Genomic DNA, 23,653 nt, shown 5'->3' with positions numbered 1-23,653 from the left:
ATGTGTTTGTTTAGTGGGGTGGGACCTACTCTGCTATATTCCACTATATCACATGCATTTGACATATTACATCATTGTTGGGAGACAGTTCTCCAGGGTCCCTACACATCTTGCAAGCAAGGCACTGACTGCCTTTTGCTCCAAACCATTTGACCCAGGAGACTAGTATCTTCTACCAGCATCCATGAAACAGTAGCAGGCTAATTTGTTAGCTTGTAAGGAGAGTGACATGGTAGGTCCTTGGCAGTTTCTGGTAGTCGTTTTAACTTACCGCAAGTATTCATTTCCGGCACAGAATTTTAGGATTGGTGGCTCATCCCATAAGTGTACTATATGACTTCCTTATGAGCACTACAAAAACACTCATTTAAAACATGCTTAGCATCTGGGGAAGCTGGGGTTTTCTGTTTTGTTTTTAACCATTTCTCCTAGAGGTCAGTGTCTCCTTTCCCAGTAACAGGACTAACTTTATGTTTCAGCCACCATAAAGGCTTTCAAAAACCTCAAAGGTTTTTGCTTTTAAAAATCTCAGCTGGTATCAGAGTCCTAATTTATGCCAATGATACTTTTTTTTTTTTTGAGACAGAGTCTCTCATTGTTGCCCAAGCTGGAGTGCAATGGAGCAATCTTGGCTCACTACAACCTTCACCTCACAGGTTCATGTGATTCTTCTGCCTCAGCATCCCAAGTAGCTGGAATTATAGGCGCCCACCACCAAGCCCAGTTAATTTTTTTGTATCTTTTTTTAGTAGGGACGAGGTTTCACTATGTTGGCCAGGCTGGTCTCGAACTCCTGACCTCATGATCCACTGCCTCGGCCTCCCAAAGTGCTGGGATTACTGGCATGAGCCACCATGTCTGGCCTATGCTAATGATATTCTAACACTTCTGTAGGTTAAGTCCCCATTCAAGTGCCTACTAACCTACTTATAATCTGGTTCTGCTACCTAAAAGATTAAATGTATGTGTGTGGATCTCCTGTTTCCAAGCAGGTGACAACAGCAACTCTGGGGTCCCAACTACTCATATTCCCTTAAAGCGCTAGTTCTGGGGATCATCACGTGAAGTCTTAAGGCAGAAATGTGTAGTGTGGGACAGAGGAGTGTGTGTGTGTGTGTGTGTGTGTGTGTGCCTCTTCCTACTGCCTCCCCCAACAATAAGACTATGATTAGCATGTTTCTGCAAGTCTATAAAATTATGTTCATTACATTCTTGCTTGGTTCCATTTTTAGAAACAACTTTGAAAATCTCAAACTAAGTATTTTTTGTTTTGTTTTGTTTTAGCAGGAATCCATGGGGTGGGGAGAAGGTTGAGGAGATATGGAACGAGGGCACCAGATGGTATGGATCACATAGGAGACTGAGTGGATGGATGATTCTGATGCGTCTTCTCTTAGGAACAGATGTGTTGCCAGGTTGCAGTAGTTTAGAAAGATGAGATGAGTACTTGCATGAATCTTATCTTTTCTGTCAGAGATTTATTGCATAGAAATTGGATTTGGCTCCTTCTTTTATTATTTGGCTTATAACCCAAGTAAAATGTTCCATATGCTGAAAGGAGCTACCCTATTTCATCTAATCTAAGATTTCCTCCATTGTAAGACACTCTATTATTTTATGATCAACTAAGAAAGAAAAAGTATTGCCAATTAACTATGACACATCGTATGTTGTAAGAGACATCCCAGTTTTAGAGATGTGAAAACATGAAATACCATATGTTGTAGAATTGATGAAATATGATATGTAAATCAAAGGTTCCAAACTTGTTGCTGAGGCCATTTCACGGTGTTTTATGACCTGAATTATCATCTGAGTCTGTGACCCTTAATAAATAGTAATAGCTATGACCAATTGTTGAACAAATAATATGTTGCTTGTCACATTTACATTCATTATTTCCAATCCTTTCAACTACATTACAAGGAAGAAGGTATAAATTCCATTTTACAAGGCAGGAAATCTAGCTCCTAGAGGTTAGGTAAAGTATGAAGGTGAAGCTGCCAGGAGTGGAGTAAGAGCTGACATTTGAACCCAGCTAGGTCTCCCTTCAAAGCTGAGATGCCTTTGGTTACTCTACAGAATTGCTTTTTTTGAAGAAGCTGCCTGATTTGGGAATGCCTTTGAGAATGATATTTTATCTAAATATTTGTGGATTGTTTTAGAAACAAGTTCCCACCCATCACACAGTTGACACCCAGCAATAATAGTGAGACTGGCTCCTCTCTTTCAGCTAGAGTTAAAAGTGAAAGGAGGGGAGGAGGGGTAGCTATTCACCTCCACAGAAATCATGACAGACATAATGGGGCTAATGCTTTGCGAAACTGCAAAGTGCTGTGTCATTGTTTACCTTCTGCCAAGTCCTTATTCATAGCAGGGAGAAAGCCCCTTCAGAACTCCCGAAATGTTAGAGCTTCGAGTTCTTAAAGCACATGCATAAAGTATTTCTAGTACATTATTCAAAATATACTTTTTCTTTTTTTTCTGTGATTTGAAAAAGTCTTCACCATAGCCAAGAACAAAATTTTAACTGATGGCAAAAATATAAAGCATTGAGGTAATGTTTTATCGCTATTTATTATTGTATCCAAAGAAGAGGCCTTGACAATGTTGGCTGCTGCTGGGTTGCCATGGCAGTAATCAGTCAAACAGGAATGGGATTTTGCAAGCCTACTTAACCCTTTTTCTTACCCAGCAGTGCAAAGCTGATCGATTTTCATTTTGCACAATATTATTGGATGAGGCAAATATGTCATTTTGTGACAAGGTTCCAGTCTTGCTCCCTGCTTCCCAAGCCCTCACACTTCTTTGCACCCTTGCTCCATCCACACTGAACCACTTGCATTCTTGAGTGTGCCACAGTCTATGCCTTTGGGCTGAGGGCACACAGGGCTGCTTCTGCCTGGAACACTGTTTAGAACCTATTTCAGCCCCAACTCCTACTCCTGTTCTATTTTGTGACCATACCACCTCCTCCAGGAAGCCTTAAGCATCCTTTCCTCCATTCAGTATGGGTTAGACACACATTCTGAGTGCTCCGAAAACACTCTGTGCTTACCTTTTTTTTTTTTTTTTAAAGATGGAGTTTCACTATATTGGTCAGGCTGGTCTCAAACTTCTGACCTCAGGTGATCCACCCGCCTCAGCCTCCCAAAGTGCTGGTATTACAGGCGTGAACCACCATGCCCGGCTTGTGCTTACCTCTATCTTAGCACATGTCACCTTGATCATAGTTGTCTGTGGCAGTCTTAGTAAAGATCATCTGGAGCTGGTCTACCTGAATTTGAAGCTCTCCTTCATTACTTACTAGCTGTGATCTTGGCCAAGTCATTTGACCTCTCTAAGCCTCAGCTTCCCACTATGAAAAAGTACAAAAATAATATCTACTTCAAAGAATTACTGCAAAGATTAAGTGAGATGATCGAAGTAAAATGCCTAATGCCAATGAGTTAATAAACATTGTAGTAAAACTTGTCTCCTTCAAGAGTCTAAGCTCCATGAGAACAGAGACCATGTCTTTTTTTTTTTTTTTTTTTTGAATATTCAGGTCCTAACAAACATCAGGCACACAGAGAGCATTTCCTCATTGTCTAATGCAACATATTGCATGGTCAGACTGTGTTAGGAATGGGTTTCCCTATATAATTTATCCTGTAGGTAGAGCTTACCCCTGAACACACAGAAAATCCCATCTTGTTAATTATATTAATTATAAAATTGATTCACATTCATTGGTGAAAATTTGAAATACATGGAATTATAAAGACAAAATAAAAACCATCTGTGGTTGGGTGGGATGGCTTACACCTGTAATCTCAGTACTTTGGGAGACCAAGGCAGGAAGACGGCTTGAGGCTAAGAGGTCAAGACTAGTCTGGTCAACATAGTGAGACCTTATCTCTATAAGAAATTTTAAAAATTGGTCAGGCATGGTTTTGTGTGCCTTCAATCCTACCTACTGGGGAAGCTGAGGGAGGAAGATCACTTGAGCTCAAGAATTCAAGGCTGCAGTGAGCCATGATAGTGCCACTGCACTTCAGCCTAGGTGACAGAGCAAGGCCCTGTCTCTTAAAAATATTATATTGAACTCTTCAAAAAATCAATAAATCCAGGAGCTGGTTTTTTGAAAAGATCAACAAAATAGACAGACCACTAGCCAGATTAATAAAAAAGAAAAGAGAGAATAACCAAATAGATACAATAAAAAATGATAAAGGGGATATCACCACAGATTCCACAGAAATTCAAACCATCATGTGAGATTATTACAAGCAACTTTATGCACATGAACTAGAAAACCTGGAAGAAATGAATAAATTCCTGGACAGTTGCCTCCTCCCAAGCCTAAACCAGGAAGAAGTCAAAACCCTGAATAGACCAATAACAAGGCCTGAAGTCGAGGCAGCAATTAAGAGCCTACCACCCAAAAAAAGCCCAGGTCCAGATGGGTTCACAGCCGAATTCTACCAGACATACAAAGAGGAACTGGTACCATTCCTTCTGAAACTATTCCAAATAATCCAAAAAGAGGGAATCCTTCCCAAATCATTTTATGAGACCAACATCATCCTGATACCAAAACCTGGCAGAGACTCAACAAGAAAAGAAAACTACAGGTCAATATCCATGATGAACACAGATGCAAAAATCTTCAATAAAATGCTGGCAAGCCGATTACAACAGCACATCAAAAAGCTTATCCACCATGATCAAGTAGGATTCATCCCGGGGATGCAATGCTGGTTCAATATACACAAGTCTATAAATGTAATTCACCACATAAACAGAACCAAAGACAAAAACCACATGATTATCTCAATTGATGCAGAGAAGGCCTTCGACAAAATTCAACAGCCCTTTATGCTAAAAATCCTCAATAAACTAGGTATTGATGGAATGTATCTCAAAATAATAAAAGCTATTTATGACAAACCAACAGCCAATATCATACTGAATGGGCAAAAACTGGAATCATTCCCTTTGAAATCTGGCACTAGACAAGGATGCCCTCTCTCACCACTCCTATTCAACATAGTACTGGAAGTTCTAGCCAGAGCAATCAGACAAGAAAAAGAAATAAAGGTATTCAATTAGGAAAGGAGGAAGTCAAATTGTCTCTATTTGCAGACGACATGATTGTATATATAGAAGACCCCATCGTCTCAGCCCAAAACCTCCTGAAACTGATAAGCAACTTCAGCAAAGTCTCAAGATACAAAATCAATGTGCAAAAATCACAAGCATTCCTATACACCAATAACAGACTTAAAGAGAGCCAAATCAAGAATGAACTGCCATTCACAATTGCTACAAAGAGAATAAAATACCTAGGAATACAACTAACAAGGAACGTAAAGGACCTCTTCAAGGAGAACTACAAACCACTGCTCAACGAAATAAGAGAGGACACAAACAGATGGAGAAACATTCCATGTTCATGGTTAGGAAGAATTAATATCATGAAAATGGCCATACTGCCCAAAGTAATTTACAGATTCAACGCTATCCCCATCAAGCTACCAATGACCTTCTTCACAGAACTCGAAAAAACCACCTTAAACTTCATATGGAACCAAAAGAGAGCCCGCATAGCCAAGTCAATTCTAAGCAAAAAGAACAAAGCGGGAGGCATCACACTACCGGACATCAAACTATACTACAAGGCTACAGTAATCAAAACAGCATGGTACTGGTACCAAAACAGAGATATAGACCAATGGAACAGAACAGAGGCGTTGGAGGCAACACAACATATCTACAACCATCCGATCTTTGACAAATCTGATAAAAACAAGCAATGGGGAAAGGATTCCCTGTTTAATAAGTGGTGTTGGGAAAACTGGCTAGCCATACGCAGAAAGCAGAAACTGGACCCCTTCCTGACACCTTACACTAAAATTAACTCCATATGGATTAAAGACTTAAACATAAGACCTAACACCATAAAAACCCTAGAAGAAAACCTAGGCAAAACCATTCAGGACATAGGCCGAGGCAAGGACTTCATGACCAAAACACCAAAAGCATTGGCAACAAAAGCCAAAATAGACAAATGGGACCTAATCAAACTCCACAGCTTCTGCATGGTGAAAGAAACAGTCAATAGAGTGAATCGGCAACCAACAGAATGGGAAAAAAATTTTGCAGCCTACCCATCTGACAAAGGGCTGATGTCCAGAATTTACAATGAAGTAAAACAGATTTACAAGAAAAAAACAAACAAGCCCATTCAAAAATGGGTGAAGGATATGAACAGATACTTTACAAAAGAAGACATACATGAGGCCAACAAGCATATGGAAAAATGCTCATCATCACTGGTCATTAGAGAAATGCAAATCAAAACTACATTGAGATACCATCTCACGCCAGTTAGAATGGTGATCATTAAAAAATCTGGAGAAAACAGATGCTGGAGAGGATGTGGAGAAATAGGAACACTTTTACACTGTTGGTGGGAGTGTAAATTAGTTCAACCATTGTGGAAGACAGTGTGGTGATTCCTCAAGGACCTGGAAATAGAAATTCCATTTGACCCAGCAATCCCATTACTGGGTATATATCCAAAGGATTATAAATCATTCTACTATAAGGACACATGCACACGAATGTTCATTGCAGCCCAGTTTACAATAGCAAAGACCTGGAACCAACCCAAATGCCCATCGATGATAGACTGGACAGGAAAAATGTGGCACATATGCACCATGGAATATTATGCAGCCATCAAAAACGATGAGTTCGTGTCCTTTGTAGGGACATGGATGAACCTGGAAACCATCATTCTCAGCAAACTGACACAAGAACACAAAATCAAACACCACATGTTCTCACTCATAGGCGGGTGTTGAACAATGAGAACACATGGACACAGGGAGGGGAGCACTATACACGGGGGTCTGTTGGGGGGGAGTGAGGGGGACAGCGGGGGGTGGGGAGTTGGGGAGAGATAGTATGGGGAGAAATGCCACATATAGGTGAAGGGGAGGAAGGCAGCAAATCACACTGCCACGTATGCACCTATGTAACAACCTTGCATGTTTTTCACATGTACCTCAAAACCTAAAATGCAATAAAAAAAAGTAAAAAAAAAAATATATAAAAAATAAAAATAAAAAAATAAAAAAAGAATTTTATATTTAGTCCTCTATAGCTATTCATAAAATTCTTGTCACAAATGTTTAAATCAAATTGTTTTTCAAATGTATGTCAAATAAATGCTTCACTAGCTAAGAAGAGTAAAAAAAAAAAAAAAAAATGTATGAGTGAGGTGGTTCATGCCTGTAATCCCAGCACTTTGGGAGGCTGAGGCAGGTGGATCACTCGAGGCCAGGAATTCAAGACCAGCCTGGCCAACATGAAGAAACCCCAGCTCTAGGAAAAAATACAAAAATTAGCCAGGTTGGTGGCACACGCTTGTAATTCCAGCTACTCGGGAGGCTGAGAAGAATCGTGTGAACCTGGGAGGCAGAGGTTGCACTGAGCTGAGATTGCACCACTGCACTCCAGCATAGGTGACAGAGTGAGACTCCATCTCAAAACACAAACAAACAAAAAACTAACGAAATAAATAAAATGTTAGGGAAATCAAATTAAGCTCTTTAACCCAAATTTAATCTGAAGTGCTATCAAGACTTCTGCTTCCTTTGGCTGTGCATTGGCACATTCTACTCACTGGTCTTGGCATATCTCAGGTCCTCTTGCTCTTAGCTCATCTATTCCAGCATTTACCTTTTTTAGACCCATGCCTAAAATGAATGAATGTGACTGTTCTGTAAAGGGATAGAAAAGTAATTTATATACACTTTTGCACATCTGGAATTTAATTTTTTTTAAGTGGCTCCCTGTCTTTCCTACCTCAGAGCATAGAGGTTAAGTGCATAACCCCTGGGGTTAGAGAGATACAAGTTCAAATCCTAGGCCTGCCACTTAAGACTATTAACTTGAGCAAGTTACTTAGCATCACTGAGCATTAGTTTCCTCATCTGTAAAATGGAAGTTAAAACTCTCTACTCCATACTTTAAATGAGATAACGTAGGTAAAGACGTGGCAAGGTGTCTGATGTATAGTAAGCCTTGATAAGTAATGCTGAATATTGTGACTTATAGCATTTATAACTGTAATAACTATATGCCATATGTTTGTATATCTAGATAATACACATTTATAATTATTTTTAAATACCCCTGTAATATCCCTCCTCAAATTCCTGTAATTCTGCATTTTTTATATTTAGAATAGAAAAAGTGAATCACAAATTGTAAAAGAAATAGAATTGCTAGTTGAGAAGAATATTTGCAGTTGATATATGGTGCTGGCTTTATCTTAGAACTATAATCTAGAGATATATGTTGACTTTTAGAAAGGAAACATTAGGCCGGGCGCGGTGGCTCACGCCTATAATCCCAGCACTTTGGGAGGCTGAGGCGGGTGGATCATGAAGTCAAGAGATCGAGACCATCCTGGTCAACAAGGTGAAACCCCCGTCTCTACTAAAAATACAAAAATTAGCTGGGCATGGTGGCGCGTACCTGTAATCCCAGCTACTCAGGAGGCTGAGGCAGGAGAATTGCTTGAAGCCAGGGGGGCGGAGGTTGCGGTGAGCCGAGATCGCGCCATCGCACTCCAGCCTGGGTAACAAGAGCGAAACGCCGTCTCAAAAAAAAAAAAAGTAAAATAAAAATAAAAAGGAAACATTATCCTAGACGCAAAGTGGAAAAGTGCTCATAATATCTGAGCAACAAAAACAAGTTGAATGTCAAAGTATTCACTTTTGGACTCTCAAATTAATTTGAGTTGGCAAATTGATATGAACTTGCACAGTATCTTTATACCCATGAATTAAATTAATTCAGGGCCTTTTTCCAAAGGAACCAAACTTCATTAATAATTTTATTTGGTTGTTACCTAGAATGTTATAACGATTTGTAAATGTCAGGTTATAGAAATTTTTAGTATACAGAAATCCCATTTCAGAATTTAGAAACCTATTTGTTTGCTTCTTTTAATTTTTATTAATTTTTAAAATTTTTATTTATTGATTTATTTTTGAGACAGAGTCTCTCTCTGTCATCCAGGCTGGAGTGCAGTGGTGCGATCTTGGCTCACTGCAACCTCTGCCTCCCAGGTTCAAGCAGTCCTCCTGCTTCAGCCTTCCTGAGTAGCTGGGACTACAGGCAGGTGCTACCACCTCTGGCTCATTTTTTGTATTTTTAGTAGAGATGGCGTTTCACCGTGTTAGTCCAGATGGTCTCCATCCACTGACTTCATGATCCACCCGCCTCAAGCCATCCTCCCACCTCAGCCTCCCGAGTTACTGAGTTTATAAGATTATACACCCAGCTTACTCCTTTTAATATTACACCCAGCTTACTCCTTTTAATATTACACCCAGCTTGCTCCCTAGCCAATGGCTCTTTTATTATTATTATTATTTGAGATGAAGTCTCACTCTGTCACCCAGGCTGGAGTGCAATAAATAGCACGATCTTGGCTCACTGCAACCTCCGTCTCCCAGGTTCAGGCAATTCTCCTTCCTCAGCCTCCTGAGTAGCTAGGATTACAGGCGTGCGCCACCACGCTCAGCTAATTTTTGTATTTTTAGTAAAGACAGGGTTTCACCATGTTGGCCAGGCTGGTCTCGAACTCCTGACCTCGTGATCCACCCACCTCTGCTTCCCAAAGTCCTGGGATTACAGGTGTGAGCCACTGCACCCAGCCACCAATGGCACCTTAAATAATATATTGCTCAATATTTTTCCTTCTGAAAGAGTGGCCGGATTTCATACTGACTAAAATCACAAAAACATAAGGAAGAGAAGAACGATATTGTGATTTATAATAAGGAATATGTATTTTGGTCTTTATCCTCAATTCCTGGCACAGAGCTCCTAAAACCCTTGTAATTTCCTAAGCAGTAGGGGTGCTAGGTGCATCTTTGGTTCTAATATTTGGGTTTTTACCCCACTTCCTGACACAGAGCTCCTAATCCCTTGGAATTCCCCGGGTGACATTAGTGTCTCTTGTTCTAATAAGGCAACCCTGAATAGGTTCCTGGATGAAGGCTGGACCTCAGAAAAACCAAGCCATGATTAGAAGCTTGGAAACTTCAGACCCAGTCCCCATCCTCTGGGGTTCTGAGACCTTCTGTGTTGCTGAACACGTTGAGGTGCTGGGAAGGTGGCATGACCATGCTCCATGCCCCTTACCTCGTCCTATGCATCTCTTCCATCTGACTGTTCATTTGCATCTCTCAAACTATCCTTTGTAATAAGTTGGCAATAACAAGTAAACTGTTTTCCTGGTTTCTGTGAGCCACTGTCGCAAATTATTGAACCTGAGAAGAGAGGCGTGGGAACCTCCAATTTGTAGCCAAGTCTAGTAAAAGAAGTTATGGTAACCTGGGGACCTACTACTTGCAATTGGCATCTGAAGTGATGGGTTATATCATGGGACTGAGCCCTTAACCTGTGGAATCTGACGCTATTTCCAGTGTCAGCTGGTGTCGGAATATTAGTCAGTGTGGGAAAAAAACCCACACATCTGTTCACAGAAGCACTGAATGTTGAGAGTATGGCAGGAAGGAAAATAGATTTTTCACTAAACAAGAAGTCAAAGCTATCTCCAATGGGGATATCGGGAAGATACAATTGTGACTGAGTAAAGAAAGAAGTAAGGGAGAGAAAACAAAAGGACTGCCTCTCCTTGGAATAAACTGAGCAGTCCCATATGAAACATCACCTGTGAACTCTGAGATGCCTCAGAGCAGGAGTGAGTAGCTTAGGCTGTGCTCATCCTGGCTGTGGAGGACAGGAAAGGGTTATAAAGGCTATCCGATTATAAAGTGCCCAACAAACACAGATACTCGTCTGGGGGTATATGAGGAAATGCCACAAAGGGATGACTATCCCCAGGCACTGGAAGGACTGGCAGTGCCTACCTAAATGATTCACTGAGGGAAATTATATTGTGTGTGGAAATTAAGGTTGTCTTGTCAGGTTTTATTTCATCACTGGAGAAATTGGAGAGAAATATCTCCTCATATAAGAGAGCATTTTGGCTGACTGACTGCTAGTGTGCACATCCAACGCATTCCTCATTGCAGTTCCAATCACCCTCACACTAAACCCCTGTGTAACCTTTGATGTCCATGGAGTCTTCTGCTTTGTGACTGATTTGGTTGAGACAACATCTCAAAGGAGAGAGGAGAGATGATGATTATGGCACCTATGCTGTACTGATGCCTTAGCCCAACTTGGTGGTAGGGTAGGGGGGTGGCAACTAGAAACTGGCGAAATGTTTCCAAAAGAATGTTTGAGGTTCTTGGCCAGGCACTGTGGCTCACACCTGTAATCCCAGCACTTTGGGAGGCCAAGGCGAACAGACACCTGAGGTCAGGAGTTTGAGATCAGCCTGGCCAACATGGTGAAACCCCATGTCTACTAAAAATACAAAAATTATCCCGGTGTGGTGGGCACAAGCCTGTAATCCCAGCTACTTGGGAGGCTGAAGCAGGAGAATCTCTTGAACCGGGAAAGTGGAGGTTGCAGTGAGCCGAGATCATACCACTGCACTCCAGCCTGGGTGATACAGCAAGACTCCCTCTGAAAAAAAACGATGTGACCAGGCGCAGTGGCTCACACCTGTAATCCTAGCACTTTGGGAGGCCGAGGCAGGCAGATCATGAGGTCAGAAGATTGAGACCATACTGGCCAACACAGTGAAACCCCGTCTCTACTAAAATACAAAAAATTAACTGGAGGTGGTGGTGCGCACCTGTAGTCACAGCTACTCAGGAGGCTGAGGCAGGGGAATCACTTAAACCTTGGAGGCAGAGGTTGCAGTGAGCCAAGATGGCACCACTGCACTCCAGCCTGGGTGACAGATCTCAACTCCAACTCAAAAGAAAAAGAATGTTTGAGGTTCTGCCATGGAATTAATGCCAGATGCTGACATCTATTTTCTTGGGAGACTTTAAGGTTCTGGGAAAGGGTGAAGGCCAGAAGCTGGGAGAATAGAAAGGACTCTAAATGTAATCTGATCTGCCTAAGGGCAGTTTATGACCACCTGTAGCAGAGAATTAGAAAGAGGGCCTTTCTCCCTTCCTCTGCACAAAACCCTACATCACACTCATACCCTGAGAATACAACACCTTTGGCATGGACACTAACATCCTCACCTCAGACAGTGGTGGTTGGCAGTGTCAGGGATTAGATGGCAGATAGGCATCAGGAAGTGCAGCTGGAGGAGGACATGATGGATGCATTTGACAGACTGGTATGTGGACAAGTGCAAAGCACCCACTTGTAGAAAGTCCCCAGCATAAGTAGGGGCACATTGTTAGGGGGCAGTGCTAAGTTACTCCTTAAACAGGTGGAGTGCTACCGTAGGAAATTTCACAGGGTGGTGAAGACAGAAAGCGTCAGGCTTATGCTTTCAAACAATGGAATGGCAACAGCCAGGTAGCCTGTGTAACTCTTGCCTCCTTCTCAAAAAAATAAAGGGAAAAAAAAAGCTTAGAAAATTGGGAAGATACCTCAAATGTACCAATGTCATGAAAGTAAGATTGACTTTCTTCATGATGAATGTATAAAAATGCATTACCATTGTTTACAACAGGCCCTGAGGCAATTGTCTATCATTTTTAACTTTGAAAAGTAATTACATAAATTTGTCTAGATTATACAAATTGCAAATTGGATCATCTCTACTTTCCCCTTCTCTGTTTCTGATCTTCTACATCTCTGAAAGGATCATACAAGATCTTCTGTGCCAATGTCATTTAGTTTCAATTAAGAAAACTAATGTGGAGCTTAAACTAATGTGGAGCTTAGTCTGTTCTCAAAGATGGCACAAGGGAACATCAAAGCTCATCAAAACATCTGGACATACTAGCCGAGGGGGAGATTTTCATAAAGCTTTATTATCAAATGCAAAATTTGCACCAATATAAATAATTCATCCTCTCAGACTCTGTGTGTTTCTTCTTTAAATGTGAAGCCTCAATTAATTGGAAGTGTGGACCATTCTGATGAAATAATATTTCTGGTTAATCAGCCTTCTTTTTAAAAGGCAGTATTTTGTCAGCATATTTCTAAATACTTTACAAAACAACTGCTCTGCTTTAAGAGGTGCAGTTTCATTGTGACATGATTAATAGTATGTTAATGATTACAGGCCTCACAATACCTCTGCATCCTAATTCTGAACATCACTTCTCATTTTTCCAGTACCAAACATATTATTTTCATTCATTCATTTATTCATCAATCCATTTAACAAATATTGACTGAATGCCTACTCTGTGCTAGGTACTCTTCTAGAGACTGAGGGTACAGCAGAGGCAAAACAGACAATAATCTCTTCTTCTATTGAGATTAAATTTTAGGTCAATGTTTATATATATTGATATGTACATATCAATATATCAATATCATATATATGTGAAATAAGACATTGGGTTGACTTATACTAGCAGTTAATTTTTTTTCTTCAACTTTTATTTTAAGTTCCAGGGTACATGTGCAGGATGCGCAGGTTTGTTACATAGGCAAATGTGTACCACAGTGGTTTGCTACACAGATCAGCCCATCACCCAGGTATTAAGCCCAGCATTCATTAGCTATTCTTCCTGATGCTCTCTCTCCCCTACCCCCAACAGGCCCCAGTGTGTGGTGTTCCCCACTATGTGTCTGTGTATTTTCATTGTTCAACTCCTACTTAACTTATAAGTGACAACATGTGGTGTTTGGTTTTCTGTTCCTGCGTTAGTTTGCTGAGGATAATGGCTTCCAGCTCCATCCATGTTCCTGTAAAGGACATGATCTCATTCCTTTTTATGGCTGCATAGTATTCCATCGTATATATGCCTGCAAACCTACATCCATCAGATCTTTGACAAACCTGACAAAAACAAGCAATGAGGAAAGGATTCCCTATTTAATAAATAGTGCTGGGAGAGCTGGCTAGCCATATGCAGACAATTGAAACTGGACCCCTTCCTTACACCTTATGCAAAATTAACTTAAGATGGATTAAAGATTTAAATATAAAACCCAAAACTATAAAAACTCTAAAAGAAAATCTAGGCAATATCATTTGGGACATAGGCATGGGCAAAGATTTCATGACAAAAACACCAAAAGCAAGAGCAACAAAAACAAAAATTGACAAATGGGATCTAATTCAACTAAAGAGCTTCTGCACAGCAAAAGAAGCCATCATTAGAGTGAACAGACAACCTATAGAATGGGAGAACATCTTTGCAGTCTATCCATCAGACAACGGCTAATATCCAGAGTCTACAAGGAACTTAAATTTATGAGAAAAAAAAATTAAAAAGTGGGCAAAGGACATGAACAAACATTTCTCAGAAGAAGATATTCATTCAACAAACATATGAGGAAAAAAGCAGTTGATTTTTTTATTAACCACTGAGGTCAACCAGCTTTTTATTCAATACTTGCAGGAAGAAGTGTACATATACATGCATATGTATAGCTATGTAGTGGTTCCAGGGAGTTAGGTTCTGGTTAGTGAAGGTATTTTCAAATGTATTCTCTCTTTCTTTCTTTCTTTCTTTTTTTTGAGACAAGGTCTTACCCATGATTGTGCAGTGGCACAATCATGGCTCACTACTGCCTCAACCTCCTGGACTCAGGTGATTCCCCCGACCTCAACCTCCTGAGTAGGTGAGACTACATGTGCCTGGCTAATTCTTTGAATTTTTGGTAGAGATGGGGTTTCGCCATGTTGCCCAGGCTGGTCTTGAACTCCTGGCCTCAAGCAATCTTCTCACCTCAGTCTCTCAAAGTGCAGGGATTATAGACATTAGCCACCCTGCCTAGCCTCAACAGTATTTTCTTGAGTATAATGAGATAGATTCCTTCATTAATTTTTTTTTTTTTTTTGAGATGGACTCTTACTCTTGTTGCCCAGGCTGGAGTGTAATGATGCAGACTCACTGCAATCTCCGCCTCCCAGGTTCAAATGATTCTCCTGCCTCAGCCTCCTGAGTAGCTGGGATAACAGGCATGCGCCACCACACCCAGTTAATTTTTTTTGTATTTTTAGAGACAAAGTTTCACCATATTGGCCAGGCTGGTCTTGAACTCCTGACCTCAGGTGATCCATCTGCTTCGGCCTCCCAAAGTGCTGGGATTACTGGCGTGAAACACCTAGCCTGGCTGAGAGAGATTCTTTCTAATATATATTACAAAGAATACTGGCTTTATGAATTATTTTAAATTCAGAACATTTTTCTTCTCAGTCTAATTTATCTCCTCTACTGAAAAAAATATATAAAACAATTCAACTTTTTGTCAGTACTAAAGAGAGGACAACACATCATTACAAACCATCACAACCCTTTTGTGATTCCAATCCTGTCAAAAGAAGCATCCTGTAATGTCCCCCTTCAAAATCAGAACTAAACCAACACTATTACTACAGAAGTGCATGCTAATAATAGTCCACTTTACTACTAATGGAAAGACCAAAGGCTTCACAAATCTTTTCGAAGAACACTGTGATGTAATTTTGAAGTCACAAACCGTTCTGTTTCTCTAAGCAGGCATTTTTCAGATGACTGCATCCAGTTAGAAACCCTGAAAACTAAAGAGAGCCAGTGAAACTTGAAGATGGTTCAGAAAAGAACAGCTGAAATGACTGAAAGCTTGGGAGATCCTTCTAGTGAGGAAGTCCTAGAGAAACCAAATGTATTTGCCTAATTTGGTTGGATAACAGAGAGGACTTAGATGAATTCACTGTGAGTCACTGTAAACAATAGACCTACGGTATTGAGAGAGCTCTAGTGATAAGAATACTACTGGCTGGGTGTGGTGGCTCACACATGTAATCCCAGCACTTTGGGAGGCTGAGATGGGCAGATCACAAGGTCAGGCATTCTAGACCAGCCTGACCAACATGGTGAAACCCCATCTCTACTAAAAATATAAAAATTAGCCAGGTATGGTGGCATGCACCTACAATCCCACCTCCTGGGGAGGCTGAAACAGCAGAATCGCTTGAACCCAGGAGGTGGAGGTTGCAGTGAGCTGAGATCATGCCACTGAACTCCAGTCTGGGTGACAGTGAGACTCCATCACAAAAAAAAAAAAAAAAAAGAAAAGAAAATGAAAGAAAAGACTACTACTATGTTGAGTGCTTTATACCTATTATCTTTTTAACAGCCTTAAAGTAACTCAGGAGGCAGATTATTAGTGCTATTACTCCCATTGCACAGTTGAGGAAAACTTAGACTTAAGTAACTTGCACGAGGCCACATAGCTAGTAACAGTTGAGCTGGAACTTGAACTCAGACTGGCTCCAGAACCCCAGCTCTCACTTGCCACACCACACCACACTGCCCTAAGAGCAGAAACATTCAACTCCTCAGAAGGATATGCAAAAATGAGGACATATAAACAAGGAAGATTTTAAAACTCATAACTCCAGAGATTATAAATGAAAATGAAGTGTCTTACTGGGGTAGACAGAATTTAGGTCTGCCCAACAACTAAAAGCTAAATTAGAATGGCTTCAGGGGTCTCTCTCTCTTTTTTTCTTTCTGGCAATGATTAAAAGCATGATTTTATTCTTTATACCATTTGGGAAACAGGTGACATAAAGAGGATTAGCACCCTGATCAAATAACATATCTGATGTCTTGGGAATGTTAGCTACCCAATTAGGGAATGAACTTTTGCCAATTAGGGAAGAATAGAGTGCTACAATTCAGGTACTCCAAAACTATAATAGTCAGGTAAACATTCATGTCATGATGATTCTGTATAGGTAAAAAGGTGGTCAGAACGTACATAGAAAACTTCTGAACTGTTTATCTCTTGCTGTCTAGGGATGGAATTTCTAAATATATTTTGCTCTAATGCCTAATAGAAAATTACCTCAAGGAAATAGAGACCTTTTGAGAAATCTAAGATGGCACTGTGCTAGTGTTTCCTAAAATGTGCTCCTAAAGTGTTTCCTTAAATAGGCAATGCATCTCAAAAAGGGATTCCATGGTCAAAATAAAGAGTCCTACATGTCAATGTCCTATTAAAGGCTCAGAGAAGTTTAACAATAAAGAAATGTATTTAATTTGGGTTAACCAACACTTCCCAAATACACTAGCTACAGAATCATTTCTTTTTCTTTTTTTTTTAACACCTATGTATCACACCTTGAACCAGTATTTTACTGAACACAGCACAGTAGACTGTTTAAAACTCACATCCTGGTAATTTTTACTACTTGAAATTACAAAGTGCTTTTCTTAATTGCATATTCTTGCTCAGCCATCTTAGAATTGTGTGCATCAGGAGGACAGGGACTCATTTATCTACAGACTTCCCACACTGGTGATTTTTTTTTAAGTTTTAATAGACTTTGATTCCCTCAGTGTTCTGATAACTATGGAATTTCTGATCATGATTCCAAGGAAGACAAGGGCCCCCGCACCCACGCGGTGCTATGCTAGGCAGTGGGGATATTGCATGAACAGAACAGATATGGTTCCTACCGAGGCAGAGCTGACATTTTATTGAGGAAAATAGACCATTAGATGCTTAAACCAGCAATGAATGAAAGAGAATATTTTTCTTTCTTTTTTTTTTTTTTTTTTTTCTGTAGAGACAGGGTCTCCCTAGTTGCCCAGGCTGGTCTCAAACTCCTGGACTGAAGCAATTCTCTCACCTTGGCCCTCCCAAAGTGCTGGGATCACAGGCATGAGCCACCGCACCTGGCCAAGAATATTTTCCATCTTAAATGTATAAATTAGTAAATGAAGTTTACCTCAATTCCATGTGTGTTTTAGTCGATGTGAGCTGTACCTTGCATGCTTACCCTCTGGCTACTTGCAAGAGGCAGGCTGGAGACAGTGGTGTGCTGGTAAACAACCAGCTGGGGAAGGGGAGGTGGTTTGATTTATAGTATTTGCAGATTTTCATGATGCAAATACTCCCACCACGTTGGATTTCAAGCTACCAAGGTGATGCCAAGTTGCTTCCTGGAAATTTAACCATCTGCTCTCAGTAGCTGCTGCCAGCAGCTCCAGCCCACACCACTGGTTCTAGGCCTTCAAAGCAAGTTCAGCCAGCATTCTCCTCATCACAGACTTTAGGATTTCACAAGCTAAGTAAAATAATTTTTAAAAATTAGATAAAGACTAACTTTCTGAAATCTTTTTTTCTTCCCTTCCTTCCTTTGTTTTTCTCTTCCTTCTTTCCTTCCTCCCTTTACCAAAGACACTAAAAAAAACTTACAATCTACAAATACCATCATTTTGTAAAAGAAAGATTATCTTCATTTTTTAAAAAGTAGGAATAACATAATTGCAGAAGAAAAATTAATCCTTTAAATTTAATGAATCCAGATCAATGAATATTTTATTACCTGTCCTATTTTTCTAATTTTATTATGTATTAGGGAAAATTTTGTGTGTGCATTGGAATGTTTTTGGCTACAAGTGAAAGAAACCGGGCAGTGGGTTAAGTAACCTGGAGTTAATTTTCTTACATGGCATGAGGTCTAGAGGTGAGTGTTTGCTGGCAGTAGTTAGACCGTGTAGTGAACTATCAGACTCCTACCTTTTCCCTGGCTTTCCTTTCCGCCAGCTTTAGCTATTTCCTCATGCTTGTAGCCTCATAGTCACAAGATGCTGCTGCACCTCCAGGCAGATGAAAGGAAGGAACAAAAGGCCTTTATATGGATTGAATTGTGCCCCTCCCAAAAAAGATATGTTGATATCCTAACCCCAAGTACCTGTGAATGTGGCCTTATTTGAAATGCAAATGTAATTAGTTAAGATGAGGTCATATTGAACCAGGGTGGGCCCTAATCCGATAACTGATGTCCTTATAAAAAGAAGAAATAGAGATAGACACAAGAGGAGAACGCTGTGTAAAGGCACAGACACACACAGAGGGAAGATAACCCTGTGAGAAGAAGGCAGAAGTTGAAGTATTGAAGCTGCAAACTGAGGAAGGCCAAGTATTGCTGGTGTAGGAGAGGAAAATAATTAACTTTTCTCTACCCATTTGAGGTTCTCCAGGTAGGGAGAATCAGACTGCATAATAGAGTGGCTGGGCATGGTAGTTCACGCCTATAATCCCAGCACTTTTGTAGGCTGAAGCGGGTGGATCACTTGAGGCCAGGAGTTCAAGACCAGCCTGGCCAACATGTTGAAACCCCGTCTCTACAAAAAATACAAAAATAAGCCAGGCACAGTGGCTCATGCATGTAATCTCAGCACTTTGGGAGGCCAAGGCCAGCAGATCACAAGGTCAAGAGTTTGACACCAGACTGACCGACATGGTGAAACTTTGTCTTTACTCAAATTACAAAAAAAAATTAGCCAGTTGTGGTGGTGCGTGCCTGTAATCCCAGCTACTCAGGAGGCTGAGGCAGGAGAATTGCTTCAAACCCGGGAGGCAGACGTTGCAGTGAGCCGAGATTGCACCACTGAACTCCAGCTTAGGCAGCAGAGCAAGACTCTGTCTCAAATAATAATCATAAAACAAAACAAAACAAAAAAACCACACACACACAAATTAGCTGGTCTTGGTGGCAGGTACCTGTAATCCCAGCCATCCAGGAGGCTATGACAGAAGATTCACTTGAACCTGGGAGGCGGAGGTTATAGTGAGCTGAAATCGTGCCACTACATTCCAGCCTGGGCGACAGAGCTAGAGTAAGTCTAAAAAAAAGAAAAAATAGAGAGAGTCTATATTAGACTGACAAAAGACAGATTAACAAGAGAAAAACAAACAAGTTTATTAACATATGCACGCACATACACACAGTGATATTCAGTGATGGGTAATTCAAAGTGGTGGTTAGAATTTGAACTTACATAACATTGAGCAAAGAACAATAATTTTGTAGAGAAGTCGCAAGACAGAGGAGAATGACTCTGAGTTTCTAGGGGCAGCAAATTGTGCGAAGGCAAATATATGCGGAAACTTATGATAGATGAGAGCTAGTTAATACGTTTTGTTTTTGTAGATTCCTCTGGATGACATCTTGTCTCCAGTGATAACGTGTTATCCCTTTACTTTATCCCTTTACTGTTAGGGGAGTGGGGAGGGACACTTTCACAAGGGGAACTTATGTTCTGTTTTCAGGCAGATAGGAGGTGGACACAGAGCTCATCCTGTGTCTGATTTTTCTCAATTGCCTTCAGGTCAAAATTTTGGGGCGGCATAATCCAAACTCCTTCATTGGCAAGCATCAGAAGCCAGGAAGAGACAAGAAAGGGTTTTTTCCACTACAGCTTTCAGAGGGAGCATGGCCCTGCTGACACCTTATTTCAGGCTTGGGGCCATCAGAATTGTGAGATACTACATTTCTATTGTAACCTACCCAGTTTGTGATGCTTCATGATGGCAGCCCAAGGAAATTAACACAGCACAAAATCTTGTCTTTACTTAGGATATCTCCAGCTGATTTCTTTTTATATCCTATTGCCCAGAACAAGGTCAAATGCCCAAACCAAGAACAACCAATGGACGAGGGGAAGGAGATTTCCATGACTGGTTATGCCTATTCTGGAGTCGGGACCACTCTCCTTGGAAGCAAAAATCTCTCCTCACCACCTGAACACACTGAAAGAAGGGAAAATGGCTCTTGGGGAGGCAATGGGTAGTGACTATCACACTTGAAGGTGAACCATTGTGCTGCTCTATGGACTTTAGAAATGCTGTCCTACTTAACAGTGTTTGGAATTCATCTCAAAACAGATCTTTACATTCTCCAGAAGCACTCAGGAGTTTAGGTAAAAAATCTAGGTGGATAGCTCCAGATTAAGGAGGTAGAAATGCTGACAGTCTGAGAGATAGTGTTCACAGGGAGAGACCATGGGATCTCATCTAAAACCAAGAAATAGATGGTGAATGTAGTGAAAAGGAAGTGTCAGGACACTGGAAATCTCAGAGGGGAGAAAAGGCCGGTGAAACGATCTGGTACTGATGAAAATCCCCATCTCTACATCAAGGGGATTTTTAACTCAGTTTCAAAAATAGAGAACAAGAGAAAAAAGGAGAAACAGGGATGCTGTTTTAACTACAGCAATGTATAGTAAGACATATTTTTAATCTTTTATCAGTGAATGTGTAAACGGTTAAAATCAGCACTAAATAATAAATGTGTCAATGTTTAAAAATACATATTTTCACAGCTAAGATTAGAACTGAATGTGCTAATGAACTCAGCACCAAGGGCTGAAGGTGATGGAGAGAACATTTCATCTCCCAGGCAACTCCCAACTCTGCAAGTTCTAGAATCTTAAACATTAAATTTTCTTCATTGAAGACGTATTTGGGAACTACAGCTTCATCATAAGGCAGCCAAGTCTTGTACTTTCTGGGTTAAAGGAAAGTTATGCTCTTCCTGGGGTTTTCCTTTACATTTCAACCCTGACAGGCCTGGGTCGAAATGTAGAGGAAGACCCCAGGAGAAGCAAAACTTTCACCTGGGCCTCTTCCACCTGTGCCTATCCGTTATCCTACCTGCTCTAAGACCAGGGTTTTAATTGGCCAACTGATCTACCTTCATCTTCCTGGCTGCAACAAGTTCTTTGCCCCATGGCTGCTTTATTTCCACAGCTTGTCGTACCTGGGAGCACCTCTTTCTTCTTGGAGTCCCTTCTGTTCCCCAGATGTACTTCTGTCATTTCACCACAGCATTTTGTGGCTTTTAAAAAGTACATGTCTTATCTCTCCTTACTAAGGACTTTGGGGACAGTGACCATGTCTTAGTTATCTTTGTGTTCCCAGTATCTAACACCATTGGGGTCTCTTAAATGTTGGATGAATAAATAAATTATTAAGGGCTAATCTCAAGGGGGAATAGAACATGTCATAAATTGCTCAGCTGGAACTCATAAGGATCAATAATGTCCCACATAAAAGCCCTATAGGGACAAGAATTCAGGAAGGGTGTTAGCTGCAAATTTTCCTGGCCTATGGAGAAGCATGGAATATCTGTGAGCCATACACATCCTCGAAACTAATCTAATCTATCTCTATGGAATTCTATGCTTACGTATTTTCATCTCGCTTTCTAATGTGTAAATTCGGCTTTCCTTGGAAATTGAAAGGAGTTGAGCCATTTTTTAGGTAGTTTCAGGACCAAACTGCTTCTCAGAGTTAAAGACTTCCTTTTTCAATGTGTACCTGAACATCCAGAAGTTAGAAACAAGAATAGCCAAGTCTTGCAGATGCAAACATAATACAGAAGTTCTCATCCATTCATCACCCAAATTGAAACGTGAAATGTAAGCTGTAGACATCCAGTTCCACTGCAGAGCTGGGGCAGAGGAGAAAGGGAGTCTGGATGAATGTGAAAAACACAGAGGGCCATTGGGAGCATATTCGTTTTACTCATTCTCCCTAAGAAACAGGCATGTTGCTGGTAACATGGACTTTTTTCCACCCTGGCTACACAATTGTTGGATTTAGGTGCCAGACTCATGTTGCTTCTCATTGCAAAATGCCCCCACGTGGCATTTTGTCCCATTTTCATTTCTGCCCTTGATTAGGTCACTGTGAACTTTCTCTTCATGTTTACTCAAGATACCAGAAATATGTAGGGACACTCCACTTATCTCGAGACTCCTACTGTTCATGATTCAGCTCACTTTGCTGTTCTTGCTACATTTTGATAGTTTTTTTAATCTTCTTTTTCTTTAGCTTTATTGCTCGTTTCATTGGTTCTTACCCCAGAGTCTGGAAGTGACCCTGAGAAGTTGTCTGAGCAGAAAAGCATGCATTGTGTTTTTAGATTGTTCAAGACAGGACCACCATTACCCCGTGGGATGCCTCTGTGCAAAGTGGAACAATGTGTCCCTTTCTCTGAGGAGATCTAGCCCTATACTAGGGTGCATGCCTTGGTTACCAGAGGGCAGACCAATTTCAAAACCAAGTCTCTTATGCATTCTTGTGCCATGAATAGCCTGCTCAATGGAGAAGTGCAGCGTTGTTTAGAGAAGAGCCTGTAATCTTGCTTAAATAAGTCACTGCAGCAACTATTATCTCACGATGAAAATGTTCCTCTTTAAAGGCCACTTAGTAAATGAATGACCTTCGACACACATTTATTTCCTCAATTTTCAGTAGTTTACAAGACCCTTGAATACCATTCAATGCTTATATTAATGGCTTTCTGCTGCCACTAAGATCAAATCCAAAACAATGTGGACTTACTTGCAAGGCTTTATTCGCACTTTCCGCATAGCACCATGGACTTATTAGCACGTTTTAGTGTTATATTATCATCTCACACTTGTCTGCATTTCAGTAAACAATTAATAAACATGGACGAGGAGCCAAACTCTTAAAGCACAACTTTTGTTTATCTCCAGCTTGGCATTTTCACTTCATCTAACCCTATTACAAAATGCATATCCTTCAAACTTCCAAACAGAAGACCCTGGGGATGTTTGGCAAACTCTCAGCATAACTTCTGCTGCTCCAGGCTTGGGATCCGCAAAAGAGCTGCCTCTTGGGTCAGCTCCTCCAGCCCTGCTTGGCTCTTCCCTTAGCCACTCTCAGTTACACAGACCCTCCTCTATGCACTGTGCTCAGACACCTGCTTGAAGTGCACAAACTAGTTCAGTATCACTTGAGGGAATCTCTAGGTATAAATTCTGCACAGAAG

At 40.7% G+C, this 23,653-nt stretch overlaps 1 protein-coding gene and 1 long non-coding RNA gene across 2 annotated transcripts in view; one reads left to right on the top strand and one right to left on the bottom strand.

Moving 5' to 3' along the window:
- The window catches only part of LOC135271811 (uncharacterized), a 37,503-nt gene extending 17,410 nt beyond the window's left edge, over nucleotides 1-20,093 (bottom strand). The window contains exons 1-2 of the long non-coding RNA XR_010339942.1: nucleotides 19,851-20,093; nucleotides 19,573-19,694 (exon numbers count right to left, since the gene is read on the bottom strand). This is a non-coding gene — a long non-coding RNA (uncharacterized LOC135271811). The remainder of the gene's footprint in view (nucleotides 1-19,572; nucleotides 19,695-19,850) is intronic.
- Nucleotides 1-23,653, top strand: part of PCED1B (PC-esterase domain containing 1B) — a 125,126-nt gene that overhangs the window by 57,624 nt on the left and 43,849 nt on the right.

The sequence above is a fragment of the Aotus nancymaae genome, unplaced genomic scaffold, assembly GCF_030222135.1.
Source record: "Aotus nancymaae isolate 86718 unplaced genomic scaffold, 86718_ANA_hifiasm-v0.15.2.pri h1tg000092l, whole genome shotgun sequence".
Taxonomy (NCBI): Eukaryota; Metazoa; Chordata; class Mammalia; order Primates; family Aotidae; genus Aotus; species Aotus nancymaae.
Note: the sequence above shows the minus strand (reverse complement) of the source record. Positions and strands in the feature narration are given on the sequence as shown.